Raw genomic sequence first — 25332 nt, 5'->3', positions numbered from 1 at the left:
ATCTTGTATTGTGGGCTAACGAAATGTCACTGATCTCTACCAAACATGTACAATTTAGAGTCAGGGTATTATTAAGCTGCGGTAACAGGAGAGAAACAGGTAACTCCGTACAAAACCCTACTCCTTCTCCTCTATTTTTACCTCCAAAAGCGAGCACCTTCCAGAAAAGCGCCGCTATATCCCACTACAACACTTTGCACTCCTCACTTGTGCACAGCCAGATACCACAATTGTGGGGCAAAGTCTGTACTGGGACCCACTTGGCCCCTGAAACCCTTGGTAAAGACTAAAATCATCTGAGCATTGAGAGCCCCATCACAATGTATGCATTTCTATTGTTTTAACTCTGTTCCTGACTTCCCTTGTTGTTCCTAATGAACCTGTTCAAAGTCGTTATTACACACACCTGCACAAGCTGTAATTTGAACCCAGGCCTCTCGGTCCAAGATTCCGGATATTTTCACCGCATCACAAGGCATCAACTCTAACTTCCCTTGTCCCTGAGTCACGTCTGAATAACTCTGCAAATGGGAGGGAGGGGCGGAACTGGAGGACCAAGCAGCGGCCGGTCCTCCAACCAGTGTGAGTGAGGAGCGGGGCCAAAGCATTCTCGCGTGTGAACACTTCAGGATTGGTCAGAAAGCAAACTGTTTTGCACGAGTGATCATTCTCACTACATAGTGGACCATTGAATCTCTCATAAATCAATGTAAGATTTCATGAAATAGTTGAAATGTAGATCTGATAACGTACATATTTCCAAGCGATTTACACAACTCGAGTAAGAAACTTATTTTCAAACTCCCGGAACGATTGGTAATTTACATACCTGGCCGGTATATTCACTCTGTTCACAAGCTAGACATCTCTATTACTATAAATCGACAGAGCAATTGTTAATGTCTAGTATTTCACCCATGATTCTGTGCAGTTAATAATATTCTCTATAAACTCACCGATAACCTCAGACGCACGCGCAGTTTGATTCCTATGTAGGACATGCGCAGTGTCACATTGATCGGGCGGGGGTAGAGAGAGAGAGAGAGAGAGAGAGAGACATGGAGCTGCTTTCTCCGGCAGCGGCTGCGATCGGCTTCAGGAAGCGGCGCTCAGAGTCGGTGTGTGGGAGCCTCGCTGGGAGAAAGGAGCGGAGAGAATTCACAAGTCCCGAATAGAGGTTAATAACCCCGAAAAAAAGACCCTCCAGGCCCGGGTAAGGAGGTGGCTGCCTTTGATCAGGGAAGCGGGCCCAGGGTCACGGCCGCCATTTGTTTAAGGGAAGAGGGAGAGCGGGCCTTAGAGTCGCCATCTTGAAAAGGTCAAGGTGCAGGAGGGCGGAGTTATCGGGGTCTGTAGAACAATCAGAGGTAAGGGAAGACCCATTGTCATTGATTAATTCCATTAATACAGTTTCACTGGGCGATCTCGCAGGAATATCCTCTCTCAGTCCTGCTGTGATGTTTCACCCAATCAGAACCAGCAGCTCTCCTCTTCTCTCAGCTCCCCTTCTGTCCTTCCTGCAGAATCTGTCCCCTGGAGCATTGAGCTATCTCTGAATCAGTGGTGCTGGAAGAGCACAGCAGTTCAGGCAGCATCCAACGAGCAGCGAAATCGACATTTCGAGCAAAAGCCTTAACTTTTACCACGTTGAGCTGCCTGTCCTGTCCCTCCCTCAGCTGTTGTTCAGTGATAACTGTGATATCCCAATCACAGTTTAATTCACATTCAATCATTTGCTATGGTGGGATTTGAACCTGTGTCCAGAGAACAATTTGCTGAGTTTCTGGATAAATTGCCTCACAATAATGCCACTAGGCCAGCACTTCACCTGCTCACAGGTTGCACATCCCAGTGCAACATGAATCAAAGCCCTGTCTTTGTGCACAATTGTTTGATCCTGAACTCTGGTGATATCACTCAGTATCTCTCCATGTTGGATCCCTCACTGTGTGGGTCTAATAGCTGCCTCTTGCAGCTACTCCAGATCCTGAGCCAACAGTATTCTCCACTCCAGAGAGATGAGGCAGTACAGGCCTGGAATTGAGACTGGGATTTTCCATATTTCTGTGTGCTCAGTGCCATTCTACATTTGTAACCCTCACAAGTATCAGTCTAATTTCACCTTCCTCCTATTTGTGTGTCTTCTACAGGTACTCAGGGAGTTCCTGACTCCATAGACTTGCCAACTGCTCGTTGGGAAGATGATTGGTCAGCCAGAGAGACAAAGGTCAGGGAGATCAGGAGCCTACAATAAATCCTGCCGCCAGGTAAGATCATTCACAGTGCACAGAGCAGAGAGCAATGAGAGGGCTCCAAACATCAGCTAACAGGACATGACATAGATATAGTGCTGGAGGGGGAGCACAGTACAGACACATTCCAGGCTCAATTACCACCCCTACTTTAAGTTTTATTGTACCGAGACAGCATCTTGAGTTCCCAGTTTTCAATCCAGGCCTGTGCTGTCTTGGTGAGCACCAGGACAACAGAGGGGAATGCAGGCCTTCAACGAGATGGTGGTAATGCGACCTGGGATCTTTCTGTTCCGTAATCCCTCTCCAACGCTGTATCGATGGCTCGTCTTGTGGATCAGTGTCTTCAATCATTCTAACACCTATAACAGTTCCTATCTCTGTCATGTCCTCTCCTCTCACCAATTCCTTGACATATTTGAAACCTCCAGTCCAGATCCCATCCACATCGCTGTAACTTGCGTCAGTTTCTACAATATGCCTTGTCTTGATAGTCTCCTCCTCCAACAACTGAAGACATTGGGTCTGTTTCTGTGCTGCATGACCCTTTATTCGAGGTTTCCTAAACGGAATGAGTTGGCCCATTTCCCTTCAAACCTTCTCCTCTCCATGTACCTGCCCAAGTGTCTTTTCCATGTTGTAATTGTACTTATTTTTACCATTTCCTCTGGCAGTACATTCCGTCTATGCACCATCCTCTGTGGAAAATGTTGCCCCTCAACTCCCTCATTAAATTCTTGCTCTCTCATATCACGTTTATGCCTCTACCTTTGGACTCACCTACCCTTGGCAATTGTCCTTAATTAGGCCCTACATGGTTTCATAAACCTTTATAAGGTCAACCCGTGGCCTCCTCTGCCCAGGAGAAATATTGATGACAATGTTACAAACATCTCCAACTCATGTACTCGATGCTCTGACCACTGATGACAAATTTTCCACATGCTGCTTTCCCCACCTTGTCCCACTGTGATTCCATTCCAAGTAACAAAGTAACTGCACCCCTTGGTCTCTCTCTGTTCGACAATACTGCCCAGAGCCCTACCATGAATTGTATTAGTCCTCCCTGGTTTGTCTGAACTAAATGGGGGGGGGGGGATGACTTACCAGGGGTAAGCAACGAGGTTCAGGCCTCTGGCACGGAGCCTGGCCCCGTTGCTCAGAAGGGAAGGGTGGAGAAAGGTTGAGCGATAGTTCTTGGGGACTCAATAGCGAGGGGCACAGATAGGCGGTTTTGTGGGGGCGACAGAGACTCACGATTGGTATGTTGCCTCCCAGGTGCAAGGGTATGTGATGTCTCTGATCGTGTTTTCCGGGTCCTTAAGGGGGAGGGGGAGCAGCCCCAGATCGTGGTCCACATTGGCACCAACGACATAGGGAGGAAGAGGGGTGAGGATGTCAGGCAGGCTTTCATGGAGCTAGGTTCGAAGCTCAGAGTTAGAACGAACAGAGTTGTTGTCTCTGGTTTGTTACCCGTGCCACATGATAGAGAGTCGAGGAATAGGGAGAGAGAACAGTTAAATGCGTGGCTACAGGGATGGTGCAGGAGGGAGGGATTCCGGTTTCTGGACAACTGGGGTTCTTTCTGGGGAAAGTGGAACCTCTATAAACAGGATGGTCTACACCTGAACCTGAGGGGCACCAGTATCCTTGGGGGTAGGTTTGCTAGTGCTCTTTGGGAGGGTTTAAACTAACTCTGCAGGGGCATGGGAACCTGGACTGTAGCTTTAGGGTACAGGACCTTGAGTGTAGGGAGGTTAGGAACAAGGCATCGATCTCGAAGGAGGGTGCCTGTAAACAGGAAGGTGGCTTGAAGTGTGTATACTTCAATGCCATAAGTATAAGAAATAAGGTAGGTGAACTTGCAGCGTGGGTTGGTACCTGGGACTTCGATGTTGTGGCCATTACAGAGACGTGGGTAGAACAGGGGCAGGAATGGCTGTTGCAGGTTCCAGGGTTTAAATGTTTTAGCAGGGTCAGAGATGGGGGCAAAAGAGGGGGTGGTGTGGCATTGCTTGTCAAGGATAGTATTACAGCGGTGAAAAGGACGATGGAGGAAGACTTGCCATGTGAGGTAGTTTGGGCTGAGGTTAGAAATAGGAAAGGTGAGGTCACCCTGTTAGGAGTTTTCTACAGGCCTCCCAATAGTCCGAGAGAAGTAGAGGAAAGTATTGCGAGGATGATTCGGGAGAAGAGTGAAAGTAGCAGGGTGGTTGTTATGGGGGATTTTAACTTCCCAGATATTGACTGGGAAAGCTATAGCTCAAGTTCGTTAGATGGGTCGGTGTTTGTCCAATGTGTGCAGGAGGGTTTCCTGACACAATATGTAGACAGGCCAACAAGAGGTGAGGCTATACTGGATTTGGTTCTAGGTAATGAACCAGGCCAGGTGTTAGACTTGAACGTAGGTGAGCACTTCGGGGACAGTGACTACAACTCGGTGACTTTTTCTTTAGTGATGGAGAGGGATAAGTGTGCACTGCAAGGCAAGAGGTATAGCTGGGGGCAGGGAAATTATGATGCGGTGAGGCATGACTTAGGATGCGTGGATTGGAAAAATAGGCTTCAAGGGAAGGACACAAATGATATGTGGAGATTGTTCAAGGAACAGCTATTGGGTGTCCTTGATAAGTATGTACCAGTCAGGCAGGGAGTAAAGGGTCTTGTGAGGGAGCCGTGGTTTAATAAGGAATTGGAATCCCTTGTGAAAGGGAAGAGGGTGGCCTATGTAAAGATGAGGCGTGAAGGTTCAGTTGGGGCGATTGAGAGTTATAAGGTAGCCAGGAAGGATCTAAAGAGAGAGCTAAGAGCAGCGAGGAGGGGACATGAAAAGTCCTCAGTTGGTAGGATTAGGGAAAACCCAAAGGCTTTCTATAGGTATGTCAGGACTAAAAGGATGACTAGGGTAGGTATCGGTCCAGTCAAGGATAGTAGTGGGAAGTTGTGCGTGGAGGCGGAGGAGATTGGAGAGACACTAACTCAATACTTTTCGTCAGTATTCACTCAGGAACAGGACACTATTGCTGATGTGAATATTGAGTCACAAGTGATTAGAATGGATGGCCTTGAGGTATGTAGGGAAGAGGTCTGGGGAATACTGGAAAGGATGAAAATAGATAAGTCCCCTGGGCCTGATGGCATTTATCCTAGCATCCTCGGTGAAGCTAGGGAAGAGATAGCAGAGCCATTGGCCTTGATTTTTATGTCGTCATTGTCTCCGGGAATAGTGCCAGAAGACTGGAGGATAGCGAATGTGGTCCCCTTGTTCAAGAAGGGGAGTAGGGATAGCCCTAGTAACTGTAGGCCAGTGAGTCTCACTTCTGTTGTGGGCAAAGTGTTAGAGAGAATTGTAAGGGATAGGATTTATGAACATCTGGATAGGAATAATGTGATCAAGGATAGTCAGCATGGTTTTGTGAAGGGCAGGTCGTGCCTCACAAACCTTATTGAGTTCTTTGAGGTGAATAAGGAGGTGGACGTGGGTAAAGCAGTAGATGTGGTGTATATGGATGTTAGCAAGGCGTTCGATAAAGTACCCCATGATAGGCTAATGCAAAAACTACGAAGGTATGGCATTGAGGTTGCATTAGAGGTTTGGATTAGGAATTGGCTGGCTGGAAGGAGACAGAGGGTAGTAGTTGATGGAATAGGTTCATCTTGGAGTGCAATTACTAGCGGTGTTCCACAAGGATCTGTTTTGGGACCATTGCTGTTTGTCATCTTTATAAATGATCTAGAGGAGGGGCTTGAAAGCTGGGTGAGCAAGTTTGCGGATGACACGAAAGTCGGTGGAGTTGTGGACAGCGAAGAAGGATGTGGCAGGTTACAGCGGGATATAGATAAGTTGCAGAGCTGTGCAGAAAGGTGGCAAATGGAGTTCAATGTAGCTAAGTGTGAAGTCATTCACTTTGGTAGGAGTAACAAGAAGATGGATTACTGGGCTAATGGTAGGCTACTTGGTAGTGTGGATGAGCAGAGGGATCTTTGTGTCCATGTACACAGATCTCTGAAAGTTGCCACCCAGGTAAATAGAGCTGTGAAGAAGGCATATGGTGTACTGGGCTTTATTGGTAGAGGAATTGAGGTCCAGAGTCCTGAGGTCATGTTGCAGTTGTATAAGACTCTGGTGCGGTCTCATCTGGAGTATTGTGTGCAGTTTTGGTCGCCATACTATAGGAAGGATGCGGAGGCATTGGAACGGATGCAGAGGAGGTTTACCAGGATGTTGCCTGGCATGGTAGGAAGATCGTATGAGGAAAGGCTGAGGCACTTGGGGCTGTTCTCATTGGAGAAAAGAAGGTTTAGGGGAGATTTGATAGAGGTGTACAGGATGATTAGGGGTTTAGATAGGGTAGACACTGAGAACCTTTTTCTGTTAATGGAGTCAGCTGTTACTAGGGGACACAGTTTTAAATTAAGGGGTGGTAGGTATAGCACAGATGTTAGGGGTAGATTCTTTACTCAGCGGGTTGTGAGTTCACGGAATGCCCTGCCAGTAGCAGTGGTGAACTCTCCCTCTTTATGGTTATTTAAGCGGGCATTGATATGGAGGTTATTGGGCGAGTGTAGGTTAGGTAGACTTTGGTCGGCGCAACATCGAGGGCCGAAGGGCCTGTACTGCGCTGTATGTTTCTATGTTCTATGTTAAATCCAACACCTGAATTAAATTCCATCTTTCATTTCTTGGCCCACGGGTCCAGTTGATTAACATCCCCTTCGATAACTATATTGCCTGCACACTCTTCCACTAATATTGGTATCAACAAACATACTAACAGGGACTCCTATTTTCACTCAAATTGTTTATGTAAATTGTGCACAACAGTAGTTCCAGCACCAATCCTTACAGCACACTGCTGGTCAGAGGTCTCCAGTCTGAACAACAACCCTCTCCCACACTCTCTGTCTCCCACTGTCATCCCATGTTGTATCCAGTTGTATGGTTCTCATTCCGTGAGAAACCTCCAGTCCCCACATCCTCCCAGTCTGGGTTGTCTTCTCCAAATCAGACCATTACTGTCTCTGTTACCACTGACAATCCTAGTAACGACTTCCTAATGCATCTGTTCATTCAGACCCCATCCTCTCTTGCCTCCTGAAACCCCTTCCTGCCATTGTAACCCTCCCTATTTAGAACACAGAACAGTACAGCACTGTACAGGCCCTTCAGCCCTCAATGTTGTGCCAAGCTTTTATCCTACTCTAAGATCAATCTAACCTGCAGACCATTCAAAGAACGAAGAAAATCACAGCACGGGAACAGGATTTTCAGCCCGCTGAGCCTCCGCTGATCCAGATCCTCTGTCTAAACCCGTCGCCTATTTGCTGAGGATCTGTATCCCTTTGCTCCCTACCCATTCATACATCAGTCTAGTTACATCTTAAGTGAGGTTATCATTCCCGCCTGTTCTTCCACCGTTGACAAAGTGTTCCAGGCCCCCACCACCCTCTGCATAAAGAACGTTCCTCGTCTTTCAGCCCTAAACCTGCCCCCTCCCACTTTGAACACATGACCCCTAATAATTGAGTTCCGCTCTCTGGGGGAAGAAAGCTTTTTGAATTCCACCTTGTCTATACATCCCATGATTTTTCAGACCTCAACCAGGTCCCCACTCAACCTTCATCGTTATAATGAAAGTAATCTGAATCTGTTCATTCTCTCCTCATTGATAGTGCCCTCTATACCAGGCAACATCCTGGCGAACTTCCTCTGCACCCTCTCCAAAGCATGCACATCCTTCTGGTAATGTGGTGACCAGAACTGTACACAATATTCTAAATGTAGCCAAACCAATGTCCCATGACCTGCCAACTCTTGTACTCAACGCCCCGTCCAATGCAGGAAAGCATGCTGTATCTGCTTGACCACTTTCCTGACCTGCATTGCCACCTTCAAGGAACAATGGGCCTGAATACCCAGATCTCTCTGTACATCAATTTTCCCCAGGACCTTTCCATTTACTGTATAGTTCACTTTTGAATTGGCTCTTCCGAGCTGCATTACCTCGCATTTGTCTGGATTGAACTCTATCTGCCCTTTCTTTGCCCGCCTCTCCAATCTATCTATATTCTGCTGTATTATCTGACATTCCGTTTCACTGTCTGCTACTCAACCAATCTTAGTGTCATCTACAAACTTGCTAATCAAGGAACCGATACCTTCCTCCAAATCATTGATATGTATCACAAGCAGCAGTGGTCTCAGCACGGATCCCTGTGGAACACCACTGGTCACAGGTCTCCATTTTGAGAAATTCATTTTACTATCACTCATGTGCCTATTCAAAAGTTACTTAAATGTCCCTAATGTATCTGACTCCACCACCAACACTGGCAATCCATTCCACTCACTCACCACACTCTGTGTAAAGATGCTACCTCTGACATCTCTCCTCAACCTTCCTCCAATTGCCCTATAATTTTGACTCCTAGTTACAGCCATTTTTGTAATGGGAAAAATTTCGGACCACCCACTCTATGTCTGCCTCTCATCATCTTATACGCCTCTATCAAGTCACTTCTCATCCTTTTTCATTCCAAACAGAAAATCCCTGACTCCCTCAACCATTCTTCATTAGTCCTCCCCTCCAGTCCAAGCAACATCCTGATAAATCTCCACCCTCCCCAAAGTTTCCACATTTTTCATGTAATGAGGCAACCAGAACTGAACACAATATTCTAATTGTGGTCTAACCACAGGCTATATCTAGCTGCAGCATAACCTCACGGCTGTTAAATCAAGTCTTCTGCTAACGAAAGCCGACACATCATTGGCTTTCTTATCAAACCTAACAACTTGGGTGGCAAATTTGAAGGAGCTCTGGACATTGACCCTGAGATTTTTCTGTTACTCCACGCTGTCAAGAATCCTGCATTAACCCTGTAAAGTTTTTCTCTTGAATCCTTCAATCGTAAACACTCCTTATTTTGGTATTTTCCTCCAGTCCCCACTACACTCAAACTGTGAAACCTCTTCCAGCCCCTACAATCCTCCTTAGCTCTGTAACCTCTGTAAGCATGTAGTCGTAGTCGAGTGGTTTAGGCGATGGGTTAGAAATCCATTGGGGCTTGCCCACACAGGTTCGAATCCTGCCCAACAGGGCGGTGGGGTTGATTGATGCAGGTGTCTGTGGATGTTCTCTAAAGTGCTCTGCAAGAAGGTGTCCTGTGTCCCCAACGTAGAGGAGATGAGGAGACGGGTCGCCTTCTCACAGCGCGCTTTGCAAAACACCTCCAGGACACCTGACAATCAACCTAACACCCTGTTGCCAAACATTTCAACTTCCCCCTCCCACTCAGCGTCGAACATGCAGGTACTGGGCCTCCTCCACCACCACTCCCTCACCACCCGACACCTGGAGGAAGAACGTCTTTTCTTTTGCCTTGGCACCCTTCAACCCCATGATATCAATGTGGACTTCACCAGTTTCCTCATTTTCCCTTCCCCTCCTTACCCTAATTCCAACCTTCCAGCTCAGTACCGCCCTCATGACCTGTCCCACCTGTCATCGTGCTTCCCACCAATCCGCTCTCCCCTCCTCTCTGTCCCAACACTCTTAGCCCCATTTCCAACCACCTACTGCACTCTGAGCTATCTTTCCCCCAACCCCACCCTTCTCCCATTTATCTCTCCACCCTCGAGGCTTCCAGCCTCATTCCTGATGCAGGGCTCCAGCCCGAAACGACGGCTTTCCTGCTCCTCGGATGCTGTCTGACCTGTGCTTTTCCAGCAGCACACTGTCCACTCTGATCTCCAGCATCTGCAGACCTCACTGTCTCCTCTTTATCAGGATGAGTCAATGGAGTGAAGAATGGCTAATGGAGATTAATTTAGATAAGTGTGAGGTGCTTCATTTTGGAAAAGCTCATCCTCACAGGACTTATACACTTCATGGTAATGTCTTAGGGAGTGTTGCTGAACAAAGAGACTTGGAGTGCAGGTTCATAGTTCCTTGAAAGTGGAGTCGCAGGTAAAAAGGATAGTGAAAAAAGCGTTTGGTATGCTTTCCTTTATTGGTCAGAGTATCGAGTATCAGTGTTGGGAGGTCATCTTGCGGCTGAACAGGACATTGGTTAGGCCACTGTTGGAATATTTCATGCAATTCTGGTCTCAGTCTTATCGGAAGGATGTTGTGAAACTTCAAAGGGTTCAGAAAAGATTTACAAGGATGTTGCCAGGGTTGGAGGATTTGAGCTATAGGGAGAGACTGAACAGGCTGGGGCTGTTTTCCCTGGAGTGTCAGAGGCTTAGGGGTGAGCTTATTGAGACTTATAAAGTCAGGAGGGGCATGGATAGGATAAACAGACAAAGCCGTTTCCCTGGGATGGGGGAGTCCAGAACTGGAGGGCATAAGTTCAGAGCTGACAGGTGAAAGATTTGAAAGGGACCGAAGGAGCAACCTTTTCACGCCAAGGGTGCTGTGTGTACGGAATCAACTGCCAGAGGAAGTGGTGGAGGCTAGTAAACTTACAAAATTTAAAAGGCATCTAGATGGGTATATGAATAGGAAGGGTTTAGTGGGATAAATGCCGGTAAATGGAACAAGAATGACTATGATATCTGGTTGGCGTGGACGAATTGGACTGAGGGGTCTGTTTCTCTGCTGTACATCTCTATCACTCAATGACTGTAATTGTTTTCCACTGATCATTTACAGCCTGACATTTCAGTCTGTTTCCCCTGTTTATCTTGGTCAGTTCTCCGCTCAAACTCATGTAATTGGCTTTGTTTCTGATGCTCGGGTGTGCTTTATGGTCACTTGAAAACTTGATAATCTTTTTGAATTCCACTATATTGCAATCTCCTGGAGGATCAATGTGTTGCATCACACCTTCACTCAGCTTCATCACTCAACGGTCGATCTGAGATCATGATATCCTTAACCATCTGCACAATATGTTATTCAAAGAAACGCTGACAAAACACATTCAAAGAGGAGCTCGGATAACATCACTCATGCCAGTGTGACTGTCCCAGATCATGCAAAGATTGAAGTCTCCCAAAGCTATTATAATACCTTTGTTACAAATACCAGTGGAATCCTGTTTAATACAGGGAGGAACAATGAAATGCTGCTAGGTAGCCTAAAAAGAAAAGTTCTTCTGCTTGTGTTTGTGACACATGGGACCCAGAATTCACATTCAGGCTGATTCAGCCACATCATCTGAGGCCAATTACTTTCTCTGTAATGCCCTTGTTATTGATTACTGTCAGGGTTACCCTCCTGTACTCCTATTCTGCCCGAGATCCCACAAGGTTGTGTACCATTGAATATTTATGTTCCACCTTTTGTTCACCCTGTAACCACGTCTCTCTGCTGACTAAATCCCATTTATCTCTGTGTCACAAGTCTATTACCTTATTGCAGATACTTTGGCAATTCCAAAAAAATATATAATTTATTCTTTCTCACAATGTGCTGTCACAAACCGATTCACTGATGTACAGTTTTAGTTAAACTCTGTCCCTTCCTGTTCCTTTCTGCTTGTCTTCAGCCACATCCCCATGCTGTTCCGATGCATCACCTTTTCTCTTTGGATTTGGAAAGGTCCTTTCATCTGAAACCTGTCCCTGCATCCTCCATATGAGCTTAAAGCTCTGACATAAACCTACCGATATGTTTGCCAAGGACACTGGTCCCAACGATGTTGTTTTTAATTCACTCGTGGGATATTGCTGCCTCTGTCTGGCTAGAATTTCATGCCCACCCCCGAGCTGCCCTTGAGTTGAGAGCCTTGCTAGAACATTACAGAGGGTAGTTTAGAGTCAACTCCATTGCTTTGGGTCTGGAGTCATGTGTAGGCCAGACCAGCTGCCTACCACTGATTTCCTTCCTGAACGGATATTGAGCATTCAGATGCTTTTCCCTACCACCGGCATTAAATTCTGGATGAACAGGATAGTGAGAGAAATGTTAGACCATTGCCTGGCCCACTGATAGCTCCCTCATCCCTGAGCACTGATCTCAGTGCACCATGAATCAAACCCCTTCTTCTAGACCGTCGTTTGATCCTGATACCTTCCCGCACTCTGGTGCTATCACTCAGTATCTCTCCATGTGGTATCTGTCACTGTGAGGGTCTAATTGCTGCCAGTGACTGCAGCTTTTGTAGTTACTCCAGATCCTGAGCCAATAGAATTCTGCACTCCAAGCAGACCGCACAGGCCAGGGATGGAGACTGGGGTTTTCCAGATCTCTGTGGGACTCAGTGTCATTCTCCATGTGTAACCCTCACTGTATCAGTCTAATTTCCCATTCTGTCTATTTCTCCTTCTCCTGCATATATTCAGGACATTCCTGACTCATTAAACATTCCAACTGCTGGGTGTTTCATCCATCATCTCATTGAACACAGTTGGTTAGCCAGAGGGCAGGGAGATCTGGAGTCTTCAATAAATCCTGCAGCGAGGTAAGATCACTCACAGTGAACAGAGCAGAGGGAATTTAAGGGATCGAAGTTTGGTCTGGAAGACATGACACAGATACAGTGCTGAAGTGTAAACACAGAGCATGAAGGTCCCAAGCTCAATCTCCACTCTCTTGTTAACGTTCATCATTGCAATTCTGAGCCTTCTTATGACATATAGGAAGTTCACAGTTATGAATCCAGGCCTGTGCTGCCTTAGTGAGCATCAGGACACCATAGGGGAAAGAAGGCCTCCCTTAAGAAGGTAGTATTGAAACCTGGGAACCTTCTGTTCCATATCCCCGCTCTCATACGGTCACTTGTCATGATAGAGTCATACAGCAAGGAAACACACCTTTTGGTCCAACTCATCTGCACCAGTGTCTTGAATGGTTGTAATTCCCAGAAAAGTTCTTATTTCTGTAACCTCCACCCCTCCCATTAGCCTGCTGTATATTTGAAACCTACTCCAATGTTGACGACTCTCCCTATTTGTAAATTGCTCCAGTCTCGATAACATGCCAATCTCAATAATCTCATCCTGCAGTCAGTACAATAATCTCTATTTCTGTGGTTTTCCACAATAACTGCAGTCCATCCTGTCTCTGTAAAATACTCCAGCCCGGATCAAAATACCCTCCTATGTACCTTCCTCAAGCCCCAAGAGAACGTGATATCACTGTAACCTTCTGCAGGCCCAATCACATTCTTGTCTCCTGGCCTACAGCACCACACGACCTCTGTAACCATCTCCCATGCCTACCGACCTTCTTATCTGTGTAAACACCTCCAGACCCTTTTCCAGCGGTAACAGCACTCCCCATCACTGTGCGCTCCTCCCTACACCTCAAACACCCTCTCTTTATGTAGCTCTGCAGTTTAGGGTGGCATGGCGGTTTATTGGTGCGCACTAGAGAACCAGATTCGATTCCAGTCTTGGGGGACTGTCTGCATGGAGTTAACACTTTCTCTCTGTGTCTGCATGGGTTTCCCCCAGGTGCCCCATTTTCCTATCACAGTCCAAAGATATGCAGGTCAGGTGAATTGGCCATTCTAAACTACCCAGAACGTTAGGTGCATCATTCAGAGGAAAGTGGGTCTGGGTGGATGACTCTTTGGAGAGTTGGTGTGGACTTGTTGGGCCGAAGTGCCGTTTCCATAATATAGGGAACCTAATAAAATCTAAACTCTCCCTCTGCGTTCCATATAACTGACCCTAAAAATATCGCTTTAACAATTAAACATCCCAGTCTCTGTAAACTCCGACTGTTCCAACATCCCTCCTTATTGGTGTAACCTGAAACCCTCTCAAAATGTGGACAGCCCACAATCCTCCCTATCTTTGTAATCCTCTCAGGTCCCTGCATTACTCTCAATCTGTAGAACCCAGTTCAATGTCTGTGACTCTCCCAATCCAGTTCCTATAAGAGTCACTATCTGTGTAACATTCTCCCATCACTATCATCCGCCCTTTCAATGTAAGCTCCTCAAGTATCTCCATCCAACTTATCATCTCCATAGCCTTCTCCAGTTCTTGTAGCCTTATCTGAGTAAATGCCACCCTCATCTATAACCCTCCCTACAGCAGGTACCGTTCCATAGATTCTTCATCCTCTGGCTGAATAAATTCCTCCAGGTCTCCATTCTAAAGGGTCCTTCCTTCACTCTGAACCTGTGCCCTTGGCCCATCGTCTATCTGCCTAGTGAAACCATCTCCCCACCCCCGTTCACTCCATCTAAGGCTCCTCAGTATTCTGTAAGTTTGAATGAGATCCTGCCACCGCCGCCTCTGAAACTTCATTAAGTACAGACCAGAGACTTCACCTGCTTTTCATATGACAAACATTTCATCCTGGGCTCTTTCTTGTAAAACTAGTTCTTGTACCCCCTCACATCCTTTGTCCAGACTGTTAATGTATAACATGTACAGCGTGGCCCTAACACTGACCTCTGCTGAATTCCCCTCATCACCAATTCCCATCATGAAAATGACCCCTTTTTTCCCTACTCTGTCTTCTGCTAATCAGCCAATCCTCTATCCATGCCAAGCGTTTAGTTCTGAAACTGAAGTTTCATTTCACAAACCCTGCTGGATTTGTTTTCCTATCTGGCTGTAAACAAGCAGAGTAGATAAAAAGGAGGAATGGTTAATCGGGATTTTCAGAAACCTTTCAACACGGTCCCACTGAAGAGGTGGATAAGCAATATTGACAAATGTGGGATTGGAGGGAATGTACTGACATGGATTGGGAATTCTTTAACAGAAAACTAAGCGGGAATAAATGGATTAGTGCTTTACCCCTATCTATTCACAAAGGGATTTGATACATTTGATGGATGGACAAAATCTACTGCTTCAATGTTTGTTGCTGACACAGAACGAGATGGGAATGTAGGTTGTTTGGAGGAAGCAAAGGGGACATGAACAGTCCATGAGTTTCCCTTGTACAAATTAATTGATGGGATGTGGCCATCACTTGCTCAGCCATCATTACCTTCCCATTTGTAATTCCCTGGAGAAGGTGGTGGTAGGCTGCCTTCCTCACCCACTGCAGACCTTTAGGTGTAGGGACAGACACAGTGCTGGGAGAATGGAGCGTGGCTTGGAGGGCAACTTGAAGATGCTGGTGTTACCGTGCACCTGGAACTCCTGTCCTTCCAGGTAATAGTTGTTCTGCGTTTGTGAAGTGATGTTGAAAGGGCCTTCCTGAGTGACCTCAGTGCTACTTGTAGATTATTTATTTATTTATTCACTCGTGGTCATGAGCATTGCTGGATGTATTGTTGATTTAGAGTTGTCCCTGAGAAGGTGGTGGTGAACTGCCTTCCTGAGACACTGCACCAGCCGTTGGAACTGTTGTTATCTGTGTCCCCTTCAGCAGGCGCTACAACACTCCTCATGTCTGTAACTGCATACAGACAATGCAGCTCTTCCTTTATATGTGACATCCTTCTCTACCAACAACACTTATTGTTCATCAGAATGTCTCACCTCCATTCCAATCTGTGCTAGTGATCTCTCAAATTTCTTTATTCTTGTTTACACTTCTGATCACCTATAACCTCATCCTTTCTAAATTTGTAACCCCTCAGTATCTGTAACTCTCCATATAACTGTATTCAATGACAGCACAGGTTCCCTTCCTTAAATCTCTGTGAATTACAGGGGCTGGTTGTGCTAAATTGGTACTTTTCATCCTCCTTCTCCATCCTAGCTCTTCCAGTCCCTGCAACCCCGCTATTTGGAATGCTCCCATTCTCTGTACCTCCTTATATCCTGAGGGTCCTTGAACACCACGAGTGCTTCAAACATCTGCAACCCCCAAGTTACTGCGAGTCTTCTAACTCTGTAACATCCAACAGACTCCAGTACCACACAACACTTCCTGGCTGTCAATTTGCATTTGTTGAAGTCTACACATCTCAGTAAGCAGCTCACAAAAAGCCCTTTAGACTCTACAAGGTTCCGTCTCCATCTCTCTATTTCCTTTGCCTCCTTCAGCGTCACAAACTCTCCCTGTATCTTTCAGTAACCTGCTTTAGACACTGCAGGTCTGCCTACCTTCCCAGATAAACTGTTCCGTCCCATACAGCTCGCTCAATCACTGCAACACTCTTTATGCACTCTCATCCTCATCTCTCCCACTGTCTTCCACGCACAGCGGTGATCCTGTGAGGGAGCAGTGTGGAATGGGATGTTATACATCTCAGCTGAGGCTTGAGGCCTACCATTACCTGCGAGTCACAAAGGGAGAGAACCTGAGAGAAAACAGCACAGAGCAGGAGAATACGAATCATCAGCGAGGATCGAGGATGACTGGGAATTGGAGTTGGAGAAACAGCAGAGCAGGAGGCTCGAAATTAGCACCGACTCACAGAGGGAGTGACCATGTGAGAGAGCAACTTGGAGCAGGAGCTTGAGGCTAACACAACTGGGAGTTACAGAGACAGCAAAGTGGAACAATATCAGCACTGAGGATCGAGGCCCAATCGTGTCTGGGAGTTACAGAGATGGTGACCCTGTGATGGAGCAGAATGGGGTGGGAGCTGGAGGATTGCACGTCCCTGGGAGTCACAGAGATAACTTCCTGCTGCTGGAACCTGCCTGCACTGAGTTTGGAAGAAGTACAAGAGCCTTCAGAGAAAATGCTGTAAATTCACTGGCAGATAATACATCGTTATTAGCGACTGCCAGTAAATTGATAGAAGTTAGCAAATTTATTTTTTCAACTTCTGAAATAAGGGTTGAACTGTGAAATAAGAGGGAGAAGTGAAATTCTGAACCAATATAATACATTATCCTCAGTAAACCACAGTTGAATAAGGCAGTTATACATATTGTTATTTCCCTGATGTTAACTTCATTCTAAGTAATTAAGTTACTCTAGACATGTTGCATTTTAAGACATGACAAGACATGTTTGTCAGATGGAAAATGTGTTCTGTTACATTGGGAAGTCTTAGCCCCTGCTCGTGGACGTGATGAACACGGCGTCATGGAGCTCAGTCAGTGACAAGAGACTCTGTGGGACATCTGTGATGCTGAGAGTTAGGTGGATAGCTCACACACAGAGCAGATCAACCTGCAGACATGACAGCCGAGAAGAAGAAAGGGAATAGGGGACTAGACAATCGAAGAGAAACATTCAGGGAATGGACGAATATCCTGATATCTCCCTCCCAATTCAGTTTCTTGGTGTGGAAGCTGATGAAGGTGCGGGCTGCTCAGAGGAGGGCAGTCGGATCCATGTCTGTGGCACCACCAGCAGTCTGACTGTACAGGAGGGGAGGGGAAAGGAAGGAGGAGCAATAGGCACAGGGGAGTCAGGAAATTGAAGAAGGTGTCAGTGTTTCTGTAATTCCAGGATAGTGGGGTTAAGAATATCACGGTGTCTACAGGACATTCGTCTGGGGTCAATGAGCAGTCAAAGGTCATGTCCATGTTGGTAGGAATGACCTGGATAGGAAGGGTGAAGTGGTCTGGCGACTAGGTGCATGGTTAGCAAGCGGGAACTCAAATGTAGCAATCCCTTGGTTACTGCCAGTGCCGTGTCCAAGTGAGAACAGAACTCGGAGTTTTAGGTAGATGAGAGTGTGACTGGAACGATGATGCAGCAGGAAGGGCTTCAGACTCCTGGGACATTGGGACGGTTTCTGGGGAAGGCAGCGACTGTACAAACTGGATGGGCTAATGTGACAGAGCCAGGACTGAATTTCTTGTGGGTTATGTGGACGGATTGAAAATAGCATGACGTGTGCTTAGCATCCAATAAAGGAATAGTAGAGGAGACTACAAGGATTCTCAAAATAATGGGAGATACAGTTGGTACTAATTTACAACAACAAGTTTAACAATTTGGAGTAACAAAGAAAGCTTTAATCTGTTGTAGTCTGCACGGACATGAATCCTCGGAGTTTGGGGAGTTACAGATGCAGGTTGGTGCGTGGAAATCTGATTGACTAATCACCGAGAGCTGGCTCAGCAATGGCAGAAATGGGTGTTAAATATTGCTGGGTAAAAAGGATTCCAAAATAATAGAAGGGAAGGGAAAGGATGAAGGGTAGAAGTATTAGTTTAGATTAGTGTTAGTTAAGGAGTCCAAGAGAAAGAGGATCCACCTAAGGACAGAATGAATTTGGCTGGAGCTGCAGAACAAAAAGTGTACAATTACACTGTGAGGTACAGTCTGTCGGCCAGCAACCATTGGAAAGAATAAATATGCAGGGTCATTTGAGAGCAATGACAATACCATAGATTAGTTATACTGAAACATTTAATTTATCCAGATACTGACTGGGTTACTGGTGGTGCAGGGTCACGAGGGGCCAGTATCCCTGGATTACATGGAGGAGAGCTAATTTCAGGAGTATGTGTCCAGCCCACGAGGGCATGTGCTGTTGGACCTGGTCCTTGGGAAAGAGGTGGGGCAAGTGGATCCAGTGTCAGTACGGGAACGATTTGGGGCGCGCGAACATTTCATTGTAAAGTTCAAGATGATGGTAGAGAATGCTATGCAATAATTGAGAATGAGAAACATTTAGTTGACTGAGAGCAACTTTCACTGGAGCAAGAATGATGCAGGGAACTTTTCAACAAGGCCAGTAAAATTGTAGCTTTAAATAGAGTGAACCAAGTCAGATTGAGCTGGGATTATTGAGATGGGGCTGCAGTGTGATCACGGCTGGGAACTGGATAATTAAAGGTTTTCCTCATTTATATAGGAAGGACAAACAGGCCAACACAGTGAAGTAGCATTGTGTATAAAGGGTGGGATCAGCATTATCGTGATGTGAATCAATTTACACACTGCTCCTCCTTGCCCTCACCCCTCATCCCTACGTAATGATCCTATCAGATATTGGTAATGTTTGAAAACTTCAGAAAATAGCACAGTATAGAGGAGATCACTCTGTCCACTGTCTGAATTGGTCAAGATGTGACATTGTTTCTTAAAGCCCTAGTTCTGTCTCCCCAGATAGTGTCGGACTTCAAGTGCAGATCCAGACACGTTATTAAAATGATTTGAGAGTTTCTGCCTCTACTCTGCTTCTATGTGTGACTCCCCGAAGCCGACCATACTCTGGTTGAAATAACAACTTACCTCACCGCTTCTCTAATATTTCAAGAATTTATATTAAATATTCGTCGTTCGTAATTGAGCTTTTCGACAGGAACAAGGTGTTCTTTTCCTTTCTAAACCAGGCTCCTGACAATATGTGCACCCCAATCAAATCTCCTCTCAGCATCCGCCGTTCCAATCTTCCCTCATAACTACACTTGCACTGTCACAGTGTGAAGAATCTCCTCTGTACCCTCTCCAGTCCAATTCCATCCTCCCATGTGATGGGGTGACGAGGACTGCACACAGTCCCCAAGCTGTGACTGAACTCATTACTTATACAGTTCCTGCATAGGCTTCCTGCTTTGAAGTTCCATATTTTGTCTGATAGAGGAAATAATGCCATTTGCTATATTAACAAGATTATTGATGTTTCCAGCTTCCTTTTGCCCACACTGATTATACTCTCGTTTATTGTGCATTCCTCTCTATTGTTGATGCCCCCAAATGCCTTGCCTTGCCTTGCACTTCTCAGCGTTGTTTGCTCCATTCACCTGGATCCTATAGTTTCTGTTTTTAAACAGTATGCCATCGGATCTCTCGTTAAATTAAAGTCAGTCACATGCAGTTATGGGTGAGAGCCTCAAACCGACACAGTCAGATTAATTACACACGATCTTCCTTGAACAAATCCAGACAGACTGTCCTGGAGTCCCTGGGACTTCCTCAGTGACTGTTTCTCCACTGTCTCAGAATTCCAGCCGCGACCTATGTCAGTCCCTTGCTCCACATTAAACAAAGCTGCGGCATTAGCCATTCTCCTGTCCTCTGGTACCATCCCTGCACCCAGGGATAATTGGAAATGTAGGTAACTATTAGACAGGGGATTTTCCCCGGCTCCTTTTAACAGTCTGGAACATTGTGTTACCCCTATTTTAAGGATTTGAATCTCCGGTATAATTCTCCGCTCCAAGTTTGTTGCTCCCAATATTTCACACTGCATCCCTATTTTGGTTCAGACTGAGAGAGGCCTAAGCCATCTAATGATTTAGTAAAGTCTCATTTTAGATGGGTTTCATGGAGGGTTTCTCTCCACAAGGTGAAGTGCATTTTCTCATGATACCATCCCCAATCTGACTCATTACCTACCTTCCCTGCCCACGTGGTCTTCCTCTCATCTGACACTAACCGCATGTTTTTTCCCTTTGTCAAAACAACTGCCCACTGCTTGGATAGCCCAGAATGCACCGGCCTCCCTGTTACAGGGGCCATCTTTAAAAAGTCATTATACTCTTGGATTGTCAATCCAAAACTAGCCTGGAAATGGCAGAGAGGGGTAAAACAGGGGCTTCACTTTGAGACCAAGCCGCTGAAGTTCTGATGGATGGTATGGTGCACGAAAGGGACATTATCTTCCTCCAGAACTGGCAGGGGAGGCCATGACACTACACCCTGCCAGCTTGGTTGGAGGTTGACCCCTGTGTCAGTGAGGTACCAGCCTTCTTGGTCAATGCCCAGCAGTTTTGGAAGGAGGTCAGCAACCTTCTCCACTCCACCAAGGTCAGTACCACCATCTGCACTTTGTGAGCTCACCCTCACTGTCTCTCTGTTACTGCACCCACCTCCATTTTCTCCCACTGTCACTGAATGCATCACCTTCTCTCGGCCTGACCCAGCTGTGACAAATAATTCCACCTCCACTAATACCGCTGAGTAACTATCACATTTCGGAAGGAACCACCACACACGAGAGCAGAAAGAGGCAAGAGGGATGGGGCTCCCCAACATTCAGCTCCCGACCCTATCACAGGGAAAGTATCCTGACCATAACAATCATGAGTGGCTGACCGTGTCCATGTTGTTGGACTGTGATCTGAGACACCCATTGACTCAATGCTGGGGACCGTGACTGAGTGTGGACAATGACATCAAGCTTCCTGGGCTTGTGTCTCTGCTCAAGACCAAGACAATACAGCAGATGGGTGAGCCTGGTAGCTCAGGTGAAGGGGAAACTGTGCTGAGGGCAGGGTAAAGCAAGGTTTTAATTCTGTGAGTATTCAAGTCAGTTCAAAGTGAGTGTCTACAAATACGGAGTGAGCAGCCCAGAGGGACAGTCCATGAGCTGGGTGTGTGTCACTGAGTACAGTGTCCTTGCAGCAGCATTGCAATGAGAGTTGTCAGTGCACTATGAGCTGCAGCATTGAAATACAGAAGCGTACTGTCAGTGTGTCGAATATGTGCTGGGATGGCATGGTAAAGCTGGCATGTTACAGATGCCAGCACTGGTGGGTGTGGAGTACATGCAGCTTCTGTTTGTGCAGTGTTCGCCCGAAATGTTGGTGTCCGAGATAGAAGGCCGTCGGAGCGAGGGGCGAGATGAAGTCACCAGTTACCAGCTCGGACTTTCATGTCCAATTCTCCATGTTGAGTTTCCCTGCTGTGGGTGGGAGGGTATGAAGCTGCAAGTTGTTGAGAGATCCACTGTATGTGGCTATTGATCATCAGTCATTATTCAGTCAACATCTTGCCGCTCCTGCACTCAAATCTTGTTTTAAAGAACAGTCCAGCACAGGAACAGTCCCTTCATCCCAGCAAGCCCGCACTGACACATGATGCCGTTCTAAAGTTAAAATAAAAGTTTTTGCTCCGATACCTTCTATGTCATTCTATTCCTTACTTACTCAAACTTGTGCCAAGATGCCTCTTCAACCTTGCTATATTGGCTTCTTCCCCTCTATCGGTGCATTCCAGGCACTTTCACAATCTGTCTGGAACAGAAAAAACACTTACATTTCACATCTCCTGAACTTTCTCCCTTTTACTTAAAACCTAACTGTCCTTCTATCAAGGCCTCTGATAATTTTGTAAATAACTATTAGGTAGCTCTATAGCCAATGATACCCAGCTGCACACAAACCATGTTTGTTCTATTTCTCCTTCTGGCTAATACCCTCCAAACCAGACAACATCCTGGTAAACCTTTTCCATACACTCTCCAACACTTCCACATCGTTCTGCTGGTGTGGCAACCAATACTGTGCACAATATTCTCAATCTGCCTGAACTTAGTTTCTCTACAGCTGCAATATGACTAGCTAATTTACACACATTATGCTCCGATGCATGTCTGCCAGTTTACCATCAGTCTTCTTGATCACCCTATCCACCGTGTTGCCACTTTCCGGGAACTGTGGATCTCTACACCTAGATCCCTTCGGATGTTGATGCGGCCGTTGGTTTCTCCATCCACTGTATACTTCTCTCCTGCATTAGACCTTCTAAAGCGCATCACATCGCAACTGTCCAGATAAAGTTACATCTGTCCAAGTCTGCAGCTGACCTATATCCTGCTGTACTCTCTTGCAATCATCCTCACAATCTGCAACTCCGCCATCTATGTACAGATCTTCAGTCACAAAAACACTGTTCCACCACTACTCTGTCTTCTATGGCCAAGCAGTACTCTATCCATCTTATTAACTGACCGCTGATCCCATTTCACTTTACCTTCTGTATGAGGCTGCCATAAGGAACCATATCAAAGGCCTTGCTAAGGTCCAAATGGCCAACATCTAGCCCCATGCCCTCATCAATCAATTTTGTTACTTCCTCAAAATAATCAATGAAGTTTGTGAGGCAGGATATTCCCCACACAACTGTGTTGCCTGTTGCTAGTAAGTCTATATTAGAGTACTGTTGGAGCTGCACTCATTCAGACAAGTGATTATTCCATCATATTCCTGACTTGAACCTTGGAGGTTAGATTAGATTCCCTACGGTGTGGAAACAGGCCCTTCAGCCCAAACAGTCCACAACAACCCTCAGAAAAGTAACCCAACCAGACCCATTCCCCTGCCCTATATTTTACCCAGACTAATGCACCTAAAACTATGGGCAACTTAGTATGGCCAATTCACCTGACCTGCACATCCTCGGACTGTGGGAGGATACCATAGCACTCGGAGGAAACCCAAACAGACACGTGGAAATGTGCAAACTCCACACATACAGATACCCAAGGCCAGAATTGAACCTAGGACCTTGGTGCTGTGAGGCAGCAGTGCTAACCACTGAGTTGTTGATGATTACTATACAGTGGGAGGTATGTCGGACCGTGATGGTTACTGTACAGTGGGAGGTATGTAGGGCCGTGATGGTTACAGTACAGTGGGAGGTATATCGGGCCGTGATGGTTACTGTACAGTGGGAGGTATGTCATGCCGTGATAGTTACTGTACAGTGGGAGGTATGTCTGACCGTGATGGTTACTGTACAGTGGGAGGTATGTAGGGCCGTGATGGTTACAGTACAGTGGGGAGTATGTCAGGCTGTCATGGGTACTGTACAGTGGGAGGTATGTCGGGCTGTCATGGTTACTGTACAATGGGAGGTATGTCAGGCCAGGAAGCTGCAGACTGTATGAGTTGTACAGAATATGATTGTGCTGCTGATGATGAGCCATTGTACCTCATGGATGCATCGTCATTGGTTGCTTAATCTGTTTAAAGTCTGTACCATTCAGTACATGTCATGGCGAGGAAGGTCTGCAAAATGTGAAGTTAGCCCTTGCTCCCCATATGGACTGTGCAGTGACCATTCTTACCGATATATGAAATGGTGGGGTATATCTGCAGTAGGCAGGTCGATGATGTGATCAATTATATGTTTCCCTTTTATTGGTTCCCCATATCCTGCCGCAGAGCAGTCTAGCCACCACAGGATCCAGCATCAATGCTGAGCACTATCATTATATTAGATTCCCTACAGTGTGGGAACAGACCTTTTGGGCCAACCAGTTCACACCAACCCTCTGAAGAGCAACCCACCACCATGGCCAATTCACCTGAGCTGCACATCTTTGGACTGTGGGTAGAACTCCCCCACTCCCCGTCAACACAGAGAGAATGTGTAAACTCCACATAGGCACTTGCCGAAGGCTAGAATCGAACGTGGATCCCTGGTGCTGTGAGGCAGCAGTGCTAACCACTGAGCCACCATGATGCCCTATATTGACTATATGCCAAAGAGCTGCCCTCTTCTGCCTGACTGTGCCCTTTCAGTGGAACAGAACCTACCAGAGAGGATGGTGATGTTGTCTGGGACATAGTCCTGTTCACATAATCTTGCTTTCCAGACAATATCTGATTGTTATTTGATTCGTCTGTGGGAAATATACAACAGGTCAATTTTACATTCTGTATAAAGAAGAGTTAATATCACTTTATTTCTTACATATTTTAAAATAAACCAAACATCATTATTTTTGAGTTGAGACCTATTGGAGTGAACAATAATTGAATTACCAGAGTGCACACCTAACTATTACACAATTCAGTGACTGCAGTAAACAGCTGATTGATGTTCAGATCAGTGACCACATCATCTTGCAGGCAGCAAAGCTGTTGAAAATGACTTTGAGAAAAAGCCTGAACTCAGACATAGTTTTACTGGCCCTCACCATGACCTCCAAAACACTGGCCATCTCCACAATCGGTCCAGTGACCTTTCAAACTGGAGCTGGACAGTTACTCTCACAATCCCTCACAATAGACTGGTTAGAGATACAGCTGATCAATAGGGAGATGTGTGTGGTGCAGACTGTTCAATGGACTAGCACATGGCGCTGGTCCAGACGCAGTTCAACATTTGTAACAATAACCTGTAAACAACCATGTCTTGCTAGTATATTACTTCTGTGTGCCTCCTAATCTCTGTAATTCTGCACCTTGCACTCGATCCTGAATGAAGGTGTTATAAAGGTGATGGCATCTTACATTGAATCCCTCATAAACCATATCCAGTGTATGTTAGCCCCACAATGTCAGTATCCAAACAGAATTGTGCAGCTCCATCGATGCACAGGATGATCCCAGGCCAATGTCCTTGTGTATGACTTGAGCTGGAAATTTCTGTTTACATGTTTGCAGCATTGTTCTAACCATTAACAGCAAAGTCTCTTTACTGAAGGTCCAACATCCTTTCATAATACCAACTTTTAGATTGTCCAATAACACAAAATCCACGCATTTATTCCATTCACTTTTATAACAGCAATATGATGAAAACAGTGTACAACCCACAGTAAGGAACATTGGAATGATGAATCTCATTCC

General features: G+C 46.0%; 1 long non-coding RNA gene across 1 annotated transcript in view; it reads left to right on the top strand.

The window, feature by feature from the left end:
* Nucleotides 1-1056: 1056 nt before the first annotated feature.
* LOC132825279 (uncharacterized) overlaps nucleotides 1057-25332 on the top strand; it is a 33026-nt gene continuing 8750 nt past the window's right edge. Inside the window, exons 1-2 of the long non-coding RNA XR_009645767.1 lie at nucleotides 1057-1213; nucleotides 2151-2267. This is a non-coding gene — a long non-coding RNA (uncharacterized LOC132825279). The remainder of the gene's footprint in view (nucleotides 1214-2150; nucleotides 2268-25332) is intronic.

Source organism: Hemiscyllium ocellatum, chromosome 20 (genome assembly GCF_020745735.1).
Source record: "Hemiscyllium ocellatum isolate sHemOce1 chromosome 20, sHemOce1.pat.X.cur, whole genome shotgun sequence".
NCBI lineage: Eukaryota > Metazoa > Chordata > Chondrichthyes > Orectolobiformes > Hemiscylliidae > Hemiscyllium > Hemiscyllium ocellatum.
Note: the sequence above shows the minus strand (reverse complement) of the source record. Positions and strands in the feature narration are given on the sequence as shown.